The 12,806-nt window shown below is 58.1% G+C and overlaps 1 pseudogene; it reads right to left on the reverse strand.

Annotated features, from left to right (window-relative positions):
• LOC134759983 (ETS domain-containing protein Elk-1-like) overlaps positions 1 to 8,096 on the reverse strand; it is a 31,483-nt pseudogene extending 23,387 nt beyond the window's left edge.
• Positions 8,097 to 12,806: the final 4,710 nt, after the last annotated feature.

Below are 12,806 nucleotides of genomic sequence, written 5' to 3' on the forward strand. Positions count from 1 at the left end.
CCTCTGAGCCTCGGGGAAACCCACAGATAACACACGGGATCCCGAACATCGGGCTGGGGTGGGTAACAACATGGGAGAGGCGGGAGCAGGAGGTCCCGGGACCCTGGGCACTGCGACCCCAGCCCTGGGGGCTGAAGCCCAGGATGGCCTCAGGTCTCCCAGGAGGGACTAGACAGTGGGGGATGGTCAGAGAACAGGACAGCCAGCAGAGTGCAGCCCGAGGACAGGGATGGACGCTGGGAGGTCAACAGGACAGGGGCAGGGGCTGTGGAGTGTGAGAAGGTCCTGGAGGGCCTGGAGAACCTGTGGGTCCGTGTCTGTGGGAAGGAGACCAGGAGCAGCCCAGAGTGGCCAGGCTGGCAGGGGTGAGGAGGTGGGGCAGTGAGGTGAGGGTGACCGAGCCAGTAAGGCCTCTGGCCAGGGAGCGGAGCTTGCCTGAGCTCTGACTGAACCCAGGGATCCTGGAGAAGGGGCCCCAGGAGGGGATGAGGATGTGGGCATCTGACTCCATCAACAATGGGGCTTCCAACACGCACAGCCTGGGCCTGGGAGACCTGGGCCCTGACCCGCCTCCCCCGGCACTGGGCCGGGTGCCGTGTGTGGTCCCCAGTCCCCACAGCACCTCCCCCACACTGGTCACGTGCCAGGGCCCCTCTGAAGCACCTGCTGTGAGGGGATGTGGGGAGGGGACAGGGACTTGGGCCTGAGCTGCCGGATGGGGTGGGGGTCGGGGACCCAGGCTCAGCGTGTGGCTGGGGACCAGACAGATGGGGATGGAGGAGGACACGCCGTGTACCCACTGCCTGCCAAGGGGCTGGACCCACGCCCAGTCTAGGCCATGTCCCCCGAGGCCTGTGAACCTTCACTGTGACCCACTAAAACATTCAGGAGCTTTGAGAGCAGCCCCCGTCCTTGTCACTACGCGATGACTCTGAGCATCACGCCGTCCCTGCTGGATCCACCCTCCAGCCCCAGCGAGGGAGGCTGGGCCCCGGGCAGCAGGTGGTGAGGGCAGTGGGCACAGCCACCCTACAGCACACACACGGTCACGAGGACGCGCCCACCACACCCCGTGCACAGGCTTCTCACGGCACTGAATTCACCCAGGGCGCTGGCCGTTTGTCCTCAGGAGTCCCACTGTGCCCCCGCCCCCCAGCCCTGTCCTGCTGGGGCTGCAGCTGGGTCCTGGGGCACAGGGCGGCCCTGAGCACCTTGTCATCTTGGTCCCTGTCGGGTGAGCTGCTGGCTCTCTGTGGAGCTGGCAGAGCCGTGGTTCAGCCTTGGAGGCTGGTCCTGGGGCCCAGCAGCCGGTGGTTCAGCCTTGGAGGCTGGTCCTGGGGCCCAGCAGCCGGTGGTTCAGCCTTGGAGGCTGGTCCTGGGGCCCAGCAGCCGTGGGGAGCACTGCCCAGTCCCGTGCCCACAGGGAATCACCTGGGCTGAGGAAGGGCCCACACGCCGACGGGATTGGGGTCAGGCAGCGCACACCTGGCACCAAGATCCCACGTCCCGAAGTGGGGACACGGCCCAAGAGCACTGTTCCAGGAGGGTCTCAAGATGGGGTCTCCTATTTCAATCTTCACTCCTTCTGCACCTGTTCGCTGGGAACCTTCTAGAAGGAGGGGTGTCCTCAATCATGGGGTGGTTGTGAGCTGAGCACAGATCATGCAGGAAGGTACATGGCTTCTCCTTCACCAGGAAAACAGTGCAGAGAGACAGAGACACAGAGACAGAGACAGAGTAACAGAGAGAGACAGAGACAGAGTAACAGAGAAAGACAGAGACACGACAGAGACAGAGTAACAGAGAAAGACAGAGACAGAGAGACACAGAGACAGAGACAGAGACAGAAACAGAGTAACAGAGATAGACAGAGAGAGATCCAGAGACAGAGACAGAGTAACAGAGAAAGAGAGACAGAGAGAGACAGAGACAGAGACAGAGTAACAGAGTCACAGAGAGACAGAGAGACAGGGTAACAAAGAAAGACAGAGAGACAGAGAGAGAGACAGAGTAACAGAGAAAGACAGAGAGACAGAGACAGAGAGAGAAAGAGAGACAGAGAAATAGAGACACAGAGACACACACAGTGACAGAGAGAAAGACACAGAGACAGAGACAGAGAAACAGAGAGACAGAGACAGAGAGAGAAACGGAGACACAGAAAGAGACATGCAGACACAAATAGACAGAGACAGAGATGAGGAATTACAGAGAGACAGAGAGATAGAGACAGAGATAGAGAGACAGAGACAGAGAGAAAGAAACAAAGATACAGAAAGAGACATTGACAGAGACAGAGAGAGAAAAACAGGCAGAGACAGAGAGAGAGAAAAACAGAGACACAGAGAGAGACACAGACACAGAGACAGAAAAAGACAGAGATAAAGTTACAGCGAGGTAGAGATACACAGAGACAGAGAGACAGATAAAGAGAGATAGGGATATAGACAGAGACAGACAGAGAAAAACAGAGATAGAAACAGAGAGACAGAGATAAAGTTACAGAGAGACAGAGAAAGACCAAGACAGAGATAGAGATAGAGACAGAGACAGAGTGAGGGAAACAGAGGCAGTGAGAGATAAAGAGAGTTACAGAGACAGAGAGAGATAGAGACAGAGAGACAGAGATAGAAAGATAGACACAGAGAGATAGAGATACAGAGAGACAGAGATAGAGAGTCACTGTCACATTCATACCCACACTCACACCCACACTCACACACTCACGCCCTCACACACGCCCTCACACACTCACACTGAGCTTCCCTCAAGCCCTGTCACTTCCTATGGGGCCCACGGCATGTCCAAGCCTCTGGGCCACCAGCCTCATGGCTCACTGGTGTGTGCCCACCACACCCCACCTCAGAGGTCCCCTCTGTGAGCTGGGCACGTGCCCTACACTCTGCCCATGAGTGGCCCGGGGGGAAACAGGGCCCACCCAAGGCCTGGCTCAGGAAAGGCCCCAAACACACATGGCCCAGCAGCAAAGGGGCAGAGCTCAGCCTGCCGCTGGGAGTGGCCGAGCGGGTGCTGGGCCAGAGCCAGGACCTGTCTGTGGGTGGGGGGCACGGCAGCACGGGCCCACCTGCACCCCCCAGGCCTGGCCCCCAAGGTCACTGGGCCACCACCCAGCCCTCGCCCTGTTCCCTGTCTGTGCTGACCGGGGCAGGGCTCTGAGCCTCAGGGAAACCCACACACCTACATGGGATGGAGAGGCAGAGATACAGAGAGACAGGGAGAGACAGAGAGAGCTAGAGAGACAGAGACAGAGATACAGAGACACAGAGAAAGACAGAGAGATAGAGAGACAGAGATAGAGACAGAAAGACAGAGAAAGAGATAGACAGAGATAGAGACAGAGAGATAGAGATAAGAGAGAGACAGAGATACAGAGAGACAGAAAAAGACAGAGAGAGCTAGAGAAAGAGACGGAGAGACAGAGATGAGAGAGAAACAGAGACAGAGATACAGAGAGACAGAGAAAGAGAGAGACAGATAGAGATAGAGACAGAGAGAGATGAGAGAGATAGAGACAGAGAGATACAGAGAGACAGATAGAGAGATAGAGAGACAGAGATAGAGACAGAGTGATAGAGATAAGAGAAAGATAGAGACAGAGAGATATAGAGAATGAGAGAGACAGAGAGAGATAGAGACAGAGAGATAAGAAGAGAGACTGAGATAGAGACAGAGAGACAGAGAAAGACAGAGAGAGAGTTAGAAAGGCAGAGAAAGACAGAGACAAAGAGAGACAGAGAGGGATGAAGAGAAACAGAGACAGACAACAATAGAAAGACAGAGAGAGATATACAGAGAGGAAGAGACAGAGACAGAGAGACAGAGAAAGACAAAAAGAGACAGAGAAAGAAACAGAGAGAGAGAAAGAGAGATATAAGGAGAGACAGAGAGAGGGAAAGCTACAGAGAGGAAGAGACACAGACAGAGAGACATACAGAAACAGACACACAAAATGACACAGAGGCAGAGACAGACAGAGATGAAGAGATAGAGATAGAGACAGAGGCAGAGAGACAGAGACACACACAGGAAAAGACAGATGAGAGAGACAGAGATATAGACAGATACAGAAAGAGACAGAAGCAGAGAGACAGAGAGAGACACACAGGGACACGAAGAGACAGAGAGACAGAGGCAAAGAAAGAGACACAGCAAAGGGACAGGCACAGAGGGAGGGATAGACGGGAAGAGAGAGGGAGGGATAGAGACAGACACGGGGGAGAGATGGATGGAGAAAGCAGGCACAGGCGGAGACACACAGAAAGAGAGGCCAAGACAGGCAAGACGGCAGGACAAAGCCCAACAGACGGGCTCGACAGAGATGAGTCAGAGACACCGACAATGGGACAGAGACAGAGATTCGGGCAGGGAGATACCTTCAGAGAGGCAGAGAGACAGGGAGACAGAAGGGTGGCCAGAGACAGGGACAGCGGGAAAGATGGAGCTGGAGGCGCAGATGGAGACGGGTGTGACCGAGCTGGGAGCAGGGAGGCCACAGCTCACACAGTCCAGGTGCTGCACCCACCACGGCCCCCAGGCCCAGAGACCCAGCCCCCATCACCATGTAACCTCAGGCCATGTCCCTGGCCCTGCTGAGCCTCGGTGGGGACCACCAGGCCCTGAGGGTCGGGGAGGTGCGGGCCTGCACCAGACAGGCCCTGTACCAATGGGGCTGCCTGTGCCCAGGCCACCAGGGCCATCTCCACTCAGCCTCCTTGGGGCTTCTGGGGTGGGGGTTGGCTGGGGGCCCTGCCAGCATTGGTTTCCCTGTCCTTCCTGCCGACCTGGGGGCTGCCCCTGGGTCCTGGTCCCAAAGACGGCAACAAGTTCAGAACCATTGAATTCAATAAAGTTGACATTTGCAGGGTGGTCCCAGTGTCAGTAACCCAAGTGGGCCCATCCTGGGGGAGAGGGTGGGTGTCCCCAAATCTGGAGGCCTGGGCCAGCCTGGCCACGCCGGGGGAGGGGGCAGGTGTCCCCACATCTGGAGGCCTGAGCCAGCCTGGCCACACCAGGGGAGGGGGAGGGTGTCCCCAAATCTGGAGGCCTGAGCCAGCCTGGCCACACTGGGGGAGGGGGCGGGTGTCCCCGAATCTGGAGGCCTGAGCCAGCCTGGCCACACCAGGGGAGGGGGCGGGAGAATTGTGCAAGCTATTTCTGGAAACAGCCTCAGAGGGCAAGAAACATGTTTTCGGTGTGGAACAAACAACCATTTGCATGTGCCCTGAGGGCCAAGTTTGCCCAGAATGAGTCACTCAAGGAGAAACAGATCAGAGCCCTCACACCTGCCTGGGGGAGGGGTGGGCTCCACCCCGCTCCACCCGCTCCAGGGACCTGCTGTTGGGCCCAGAGATGCCGAAAACTCAGCCCACCCGGCCGCCATGGTGGGACCCACTTTCCTCACCAGCTTGCCCCTAGGTGGGACCCACAGGACCCCTGGGAAGCCCTCAGCAGCCCTTGGGCAGGTCCCACCCTGCAGAGAACACGAAGGCTCAAAGGCCCACTCAGGCTGAGACCACAGGGAGCCCTTGGCCACTTGGATGCAGACCCCTGGGGCCCGAGGCTAGGCTGTGGGAGGGAGCAGCAGTGAGACCCCCACTGGCCCTCAGGGCTCACAGGTGCCCCGGTGAGGGTGCAGGGAGCGGGGGTGCCTGCCAAGCAGGAAGGCGGAGGGCCCAGGACTGTCATGGCACCATCGGGGCACACTATGTGTCACTGGCCCAAAAGAGACTCGCCCATGAGGAGCTGGTGCTGGTGGACGCAGGGGTGCCCTCCAGCCTCCTTGGGGGGCTAGGAAGGGAGGGCAGGGCCAGGCAGACCCTAGGGTGAGGTAGGAGGACTGGCAAAAGGCCAGTATGGCCAAGGGAGAGCCACGTGGGGGCTGGGAGGGTGCAAGGTTCGGGCCTGGCCAAAGCGTGGGTGCCAGGTATGGTGCCCACCAGGGCCGTGCAGCTTGTACTCCAGAAAGACCCTGGGGCACAGGACGAGCTTGCCATGCTGAGAGCTGGAAAGTAAGGAGAGGCATTTCACAGCAGCACGCCAGCCTGCATGATCTGTGCTCACACCCACTAGGAGCGATGCCCTCCTTCTAGAAGGTTCTTCACTAACACGTGCACAAGGAATGAAGGGAATGGGGGCTCCCGTCTCACAGCCCTCCATGTAATGGTGCTCTCAACCAACCGACTGCTCCCTACCGGCCCCAGCCCTCGGCCCCGCAGCCCACCTGTGCCTGACCCCGGCCCTGCTCTCCTCCTGGCAGCTCAGGGATTCGGCCACTGCCTGGGCTCAGCCGGAGCAAACCCAGTGACCCCCGGCACCCCACGCAGGCTAGTCACCCCTCCCTCACTGCCCCCACCTCCTCGCCCCTGCCAGCCCAGCTATGCTGAGCTGCTCCTGGGCCCCCTTCCCAGAGACACCGGAGCCCTGCAGGTTCTCCAGGCCCTCCAGGCCCTCCGCCCACTCCACTACCCCTGCCCCCTCCCAGCTGCAGGCTGAGCTCTGCCCCTTTGCTCCTGGGCCATGTGTGTTTGAGGCCTTTCCTGAGCCAGGCCTTGGGTGGGCCCTGTTTCCCCCAGGCCACCCATGAACAGAGCTGAGGGCATGTGCCCAGCTCATAGAGGGGACCCCCCAAGGCGGGGTGTGGTGGGCACACACCGGTGAGCCAGGGGCTGGTGGCCCAGAGGCTTAGACAGGCCGTGGGCCCCATCGGAAGTGACAGGGCCTGAGGGAACCTCAGTGTGTGTGTGTGTGTGTGTGACTGTGTGAGTGACTGTGTGAGTGTGTATGTGAGTGTGTGAGTGTGTGTGTGACTGTGTGTGTGTGTGACTGTGTGAGTGTGTGAGTGTGTGTGAGCAGGTGAGCGTGGGTATGAATGTGACAGTGACTATCTATCTCTGTCTCTGTTTCTTTTTGTTTCTGTGTATCTTTCTTATCTCTGTGTCTGTCTCTGTCTCTATCTCTCTTTGTCTCTCTCTATATCCCTGTCTCTGTCTCTATCTCTCTCTGTCTCTCTGTAACTCTTAATCTCTATCTCTCTCTGTCTCTATCTCTCTGTCTCTGTCTCTCTCTGTCTCTGTGTCTGTGTGTCTCTCTGTGTCTCTGTTTCTCTTTGTCTCTATCTCTCTGTAAAAATTTCTGTCTCTGTTTCTTTCTGTTTCTCTGTTTTCTGTCTCTCTTTCTCTCTCTGTCTGTGACTGTCTCTGTCTCTGTCTCTCTATCTCTATTACTCTGTCTCTGTCTCTCTTTCTCTCTCTGTCTCTCTGTGACTCTGTCTCTCTGTCTATCTCTGTTACTCTGTCTCTGTCTCTGTCTCTGTCTCTGTGTCTGTCTGTCTGTCTTTCTCTGTTACTCTGTCTCTGTCTCTGTATCTCTGTCTCTCTGCACTGTTTTCGTGGTGAAGGAGAAGCCATGTACCTTCCTGCATGATCTGTGCTCAGCTCACAACCACCCCATGATTGAGGACACCCCTCCTTCTAGAAGGCTCCCAGCTAACAGATGCAGAAGGAGTGAAGATTGAAATAGGAGACCCCATCTTGAGACCCTCCTGGAACAGTGCCCCTGGGCCGCGTCCCCACTTCGGGACGTGGGATCTCGGTGCCAGGTGTGCGCTGCCTGACCCCAATCCCGTCGGCGTGTGGGCCCTTCCTCAGCCCAGGTGATTCCCTGTGGGCACGGGACTGGGCAGTGCTCCCCACGGCTGCTGGGCCCCAGGACCGGCCTCCAAGGCTGAACCACGGCTCTGCCAGCTCCACAGAGAGCCAGCAGCTCACCCGACAGGGACCAAGATGACAAGGTGCTCAGGGCCGCCCTGTGCCCCAGGACCCAGCTGCAGCCCCAGCAGGACAGGGCTGGGGGGCGGGGGCACAGTGGGACTCCTGAGGACAAACGGCCAGCGCCCTGGGTGAACTCAGTGCCGTGAGGAGCCTGTGCACCGGGTGTGGTGGGCGCGTCCTCGTGACCCTATGTGTGCTGTAGGGTGGCTGTGCCCGCTGCCCTCACCACCTGCTCCCTGGGGCCCAGCCTCCCTCGATGGGGCTGGAGGGTGGATCCAGCAGGGACGGCATGATGCTCAGAGTCATCGCGTAGTGACAAGGACGGGGGCTGCTCTCAAAGCTCCTGAATGTTTTAGTGGGTCACAGTGAAGGTTCACAGGCCTCGGGGGACATGGCCTAGACTGGGCGTGGGTCCAGCCCCTTGGCAGGCAGTGGGTACATGGCGTGTCCTCCTCCATCCCCATCTGTCTGGTCCCCAGCCACACGCTGAGCCTGGGTCCCCGACCCCCACCCCACCCGGCAGCTCAGGCCCAAGTCCCTGTCCCCTCCCCACATCCCCTCACAGCAGGTGCTTCAGAGGGGCCCTGGCACGTGACCAGTGTGGGGGAGGTGCTGTGGGGACTGGGGACCACACACGGCACCCGGCCCAGTGCCGGGGGAGGCGGGTCAGGGCCCAGGTCTCCCAGGCCCAGGCTGTGCGTGTTGGAAGCCCCATTGTTGATGGAGTCAGATGCCCACATCCTCATCCCCTCCTGGGGCCCCTTCTCCAGGATCCCTGGGTTCAGTCAGAGCTCAGGCAAGCTCCGCTCCCTGGCCAGAGGCTTCACTGGCTCGGTCACCCTCACCTCACTGCCCCCACCTCCTCACCCCTGCCAGCCTGGCCACTCTGGGCTGCTCCTGGCCTCCTTCCCACAGACACAGACCCACAGGTTCTCCAGGCCCTCCAGGACCTTCTCACACTCCACAGCCCCTGCCCCTGTCCTGTTGACCTCCCAGCGTCCATCCCTGTCCTCGGGCTGCACTCTGCTGGCTGTCCTGTTCTCTGACCATCCCCCACTGTCCAGTCCCTCTTGGGAGACCTGAGGCCGTCCTGGGCTTCAGCCCCCAGGGCTGGGGTCGCAGTGCCCAGGGTCCCGGGACCTCCTGCTCCCGCCTCTCGCATGTTGTTACCCACCCCAGCCCGATGTTCAGGGTCCTGTGTGGATCTGTGGGTTTCCCCGAGGCTCAGAGGCCTGCCCTGGCCAGCACAGATGGGGAACAGGGCGAGGGCTGGGTGATAGCCCAGTGACCTCGGGGGCCAGGCCTTGGAGGTGCAGGTGGGCCCGTGCTGCCGTGCCCCCCACCCACAGACAGGCCCCGGCTCTGGCCCAGCACCCGCTCGGCCGCTCCCAGCTGCAGGCTGAGCTCTGCCCATTTGCTCCTGGGCCATGTGTGTTTGGGTGTGAGTGTGGGTATGAGTGTGATAGTGACTTAGTGTGTGGCTGTGAGCGTGCGTATGTTTCTGTGTGTTTGTGTGTGAATGTTGTATAATAGTTGTGGTGTGTGTGTGTGTGTGTGTGAGAGGGGCTTGCACATGAGTTCCTGGGCCCATCTTGCTGCCTCTTTCTCTCCCTGTGTGTTCTCTGCCTCTGTTGTGTTCTCTCTGTATTTCTGTGTCCATGTCTCTTTTTCCCTGTTCCCATCTCCTCTCTGTTTCTTCCATCTCTGTCTCTGTTTCTTCTTATCTCTGTCATCTCATCTCTCTCTCTTTCTGTCTCTTGTGCCTCTGTCCCTCCCCATCCCTGTCTCTTATCTCTCTCCATCCCCATCTGTCTCTCTGTGTCTGTCTTTGTCTCTCCTTTCCTGTCTCTCTTATCTCTCCCCATCCCTGTCTCTGTCTATGTCTCTGTGTCTCTTGTCTCTCCCCTCAGATAGACCGTAGTTGACCCTGGCTGACCTCTGCCTAACCCTGGACCTGGAAGGCCCTAGCTGACCCTAGGCTGGTTGGGGCTGGGCCTCCCCGTGGCTGCAGCCCCTCGCTCAGGCCCCAGGCGCACCTGGCCAGGTCTCGGTTTCGGGACATGTTTCTCAACACAGCGGTTCTCTGGCTGGAACACCTGGCCTGGGCTGTGTTCACAATGACTCAGCCGCCCCACGGGGCTATTTTGGATATTTCGGCAGGTCTATTCAAGAGGCTTCAGGAGAGAGAGAAAAGCAAGAGAATACAAACAGCGTGGCCTCTCCCCACTTCCTGTCCCCACTCCTGTACTGTACCCCCTCCGCAGTGCTAGGTCCAGACCTGGCGACCCTTAGGGGCTGGGGCTGGGTGTAGCTCACAGGGCCTGGTCTGGTCCTCTCCCCACCAAGTCCTCCTGGGGCCTACACACCCCTCTGAGCCTGGAAAAATGGAGCAAGTCATTGGGGTCATTTCTTCATCTACCAGCAAGTGGATGCGTTGAGAGGGTCTCGGCTTCCCTGGAGGCCTCCCTCCACCACTGCAGGTCACTTACTAATGAGGGCCAAGGCTCAGAAATCAGACAGCACTCAGTGTCTAGACAGACTGATACATGCTCAGAAAAGGAATCAGACTTCAAAATGAATATGTACAAGAAAAGAACCAGGGATCAGTGATCAGGAACAGGGATCCGTGGTCTGGTCCATGGCTCAGTGGTCAGGAACAGGGCCCAGTGATCAGGACCAGGGCTCATTAATCAGGATCAGGGCCCAGCGATTGGGTCCAGGGCTCAGTGATCAGGAACAGGAGTCAGTGATCAGGACCAGGGCCCAGTGATCAGGAACAGGGGTCAGTGACTGTGTCCAGGGCTCAGTAATCAGGACCAGGGCTCAGTGATCAGGACCAGGGCTCAGTGATCAGGAACAGGGGCTAGTGATCAGGAACAGGGCTCAGTGATCAGGACCAGGGCCCAGTGATCTGGTCCAGGGCTCAGTGATCAGGAACAGGGGTCAGTGACTGGGTCCAGGGCTCAATAATCAGGACCAGGGCTCAGTGATCAGGAACAGGAGTTAGTGATCAGGAACAGGGCTCAGTGATCAGGACCAGGGCCCAGTGATCTGATCCAGGGCTCAGTGATTTGGTCCAGGGCTTAGTGATCAGGAACAGGGCTCAGTGATCAGGAACAGGGCCCAGTGATTGGTTCCGGGGCTCAGTGATCAGGACCAGGGCTCAGTGATCAGGAACAGAGCCCAGTGATCAGGTCCGGGGCTCAGCAATCGGCAACAAGGGTCAGTGATCAGGGCCAGGAGCCAGTGATCAGGACCAGGGGCCAGTGATCTGGTCCAGGGCTCAGTGATTAGGAACAGAGGTCAGTGGTCAGGATCAGAGCTTAGTTACCAGAAATAGGGTCCAACGATCAGGATCAGGGCTCAGTGATAAATACCAGGGTTCAGTGATCAAAAGTAGGACTGAGTGATTAGAATCAGCGCCCAGTGATGAGGACCAGGACTGGATGATCAGCACCAGGACTCAGAAGTCAAGAGCAGAGCCCATTGATCAGGACCAGGATTCAGGGACCAGAACCAGGGGCTATTAGTCAGAACCAGAGCCCAGTGATCAGGAACAAGACCCAGTGATGAGGGCCAGGGCTCAGTGATTAGGACCAAGATTCAGGGATAAGAACAGGACCCAGTGATCAGGACCAGGACACAGTGATCAGGGCCAGAGCTCAATGATTAGGACCAGGACCCAGTGATCAGGACCAGGGCTCAGTGATCATAACTAGGGCTCAGTGATGAAGACCAGGACCGAGTGACCAGGACCAGGGCCCAGTGATCTGGTCCAGGGCCTAGTGATCAGGACCAGGGCTCAGTGATGAGGGCCAGAGCTCAATGGTCAGGACCAGGACCCAGTGATCAGAACCAGGGCTCAGTGATTGACTATTTACTAGGACCAGAGCTCAGTTATTGACTATTGACTGGGACAAGGGCTCAGTGGTCAGGACCAGAGCATAGTTAGCAGGACCAGGGCCCAGTGATCAGGGCCAGGGCTCATTGATCCAGAACATGGCCCAGTGATCAGGATCAAGACTCAGCGATCCAGACCAGGACTGAGTTAGAACCACAGCCTAGTGATCCAGACCAGGGCTCAGTGATCACGACTGGGGCCCAGTGATCAGGACCAGAATTGAGTGATCAAGTCTAGGACTCAGGGATCAGGACCAAGACTCAGTAATCAGGACCAGAGCTCAGGGGTAAGGACCAGAACACAGTTAGCATGACCAGGGCCCAGTGATCAGGAGCAAAGCCCTTTGATCAGGGCCAGGGTTCGTTGATCAGGAGCAGGGTTCAGTGATTAGGATCAGGGCTCAGTGCCCAGTGCCCAGTGACCAGCATCAGGATCTAATAATCAGGACCAGAGCTGAGTGATCAGGATCAGGGCTGAGTGATCAAGTCCAGGGCTGAGTGATGAGGACTAGGATGGAGTGATCAGGACCAGGGCTGTGTGATCTGGACCAGGACTGAGTGATCAGGACCAGGGCTTGGTGGTCAGGACCAGGGCTAGGTGATCAGGACCAGGACTGAGTGATCAGGATCAGGGCTGAGTGACCAGGACCAGGGCTGAGTGATCAGGTCCAGGGATGAGTGACGAGGACCAGGGATGAGTGACGAGGACCAGGGCTGAGTGACCAGGACCAGGGCTGAGTGATCAGGTCCAGGGCTGAGTGATGAGGACCAGGGCTGAGTGATGAGGTCTAGGGCTGAGTGATGATGACCAGGGCTGAGTGATGATGACCAGGGCTGAGTGATGAGGTCCAGGGCTGAGTGATGAGGTCCAGGGCTGAGTGAGGAGGACCAGGGCTGAGTGAGGAGGTCCAGGGCTGAGTGACGAGGACCAGGGCTGAGTGATGAGGTCCAGGGTTGAGTGATGAGGACCAGGACTGAGTGATCAGGACCAGGGCTGAGTGACCAGGACCAGGGCTGAGTGACGAGGACCAGGGCTGAGTGATGAGGACCAGGGCTGAGTGATGAGGACCAGTACGGAGTGATCAAGACCAGGGCTGTGTGATCTGGACGAGGACT

The sequence above is a fragment of the Pongo abelii genome, chromosome 15, assembly GCF_028885655.2.
Source record: "Pongo abelii isolate AG06213 chromosome 15, NHGRI_mPonAbe1-v2.0_pri, whole genome shotgun sequence".
Lineage (NCBI taxonomy): Eukaryota > Metazoa > Chordata > Mammalia > Primates > Hominidae > Pongo > Pongo abelii.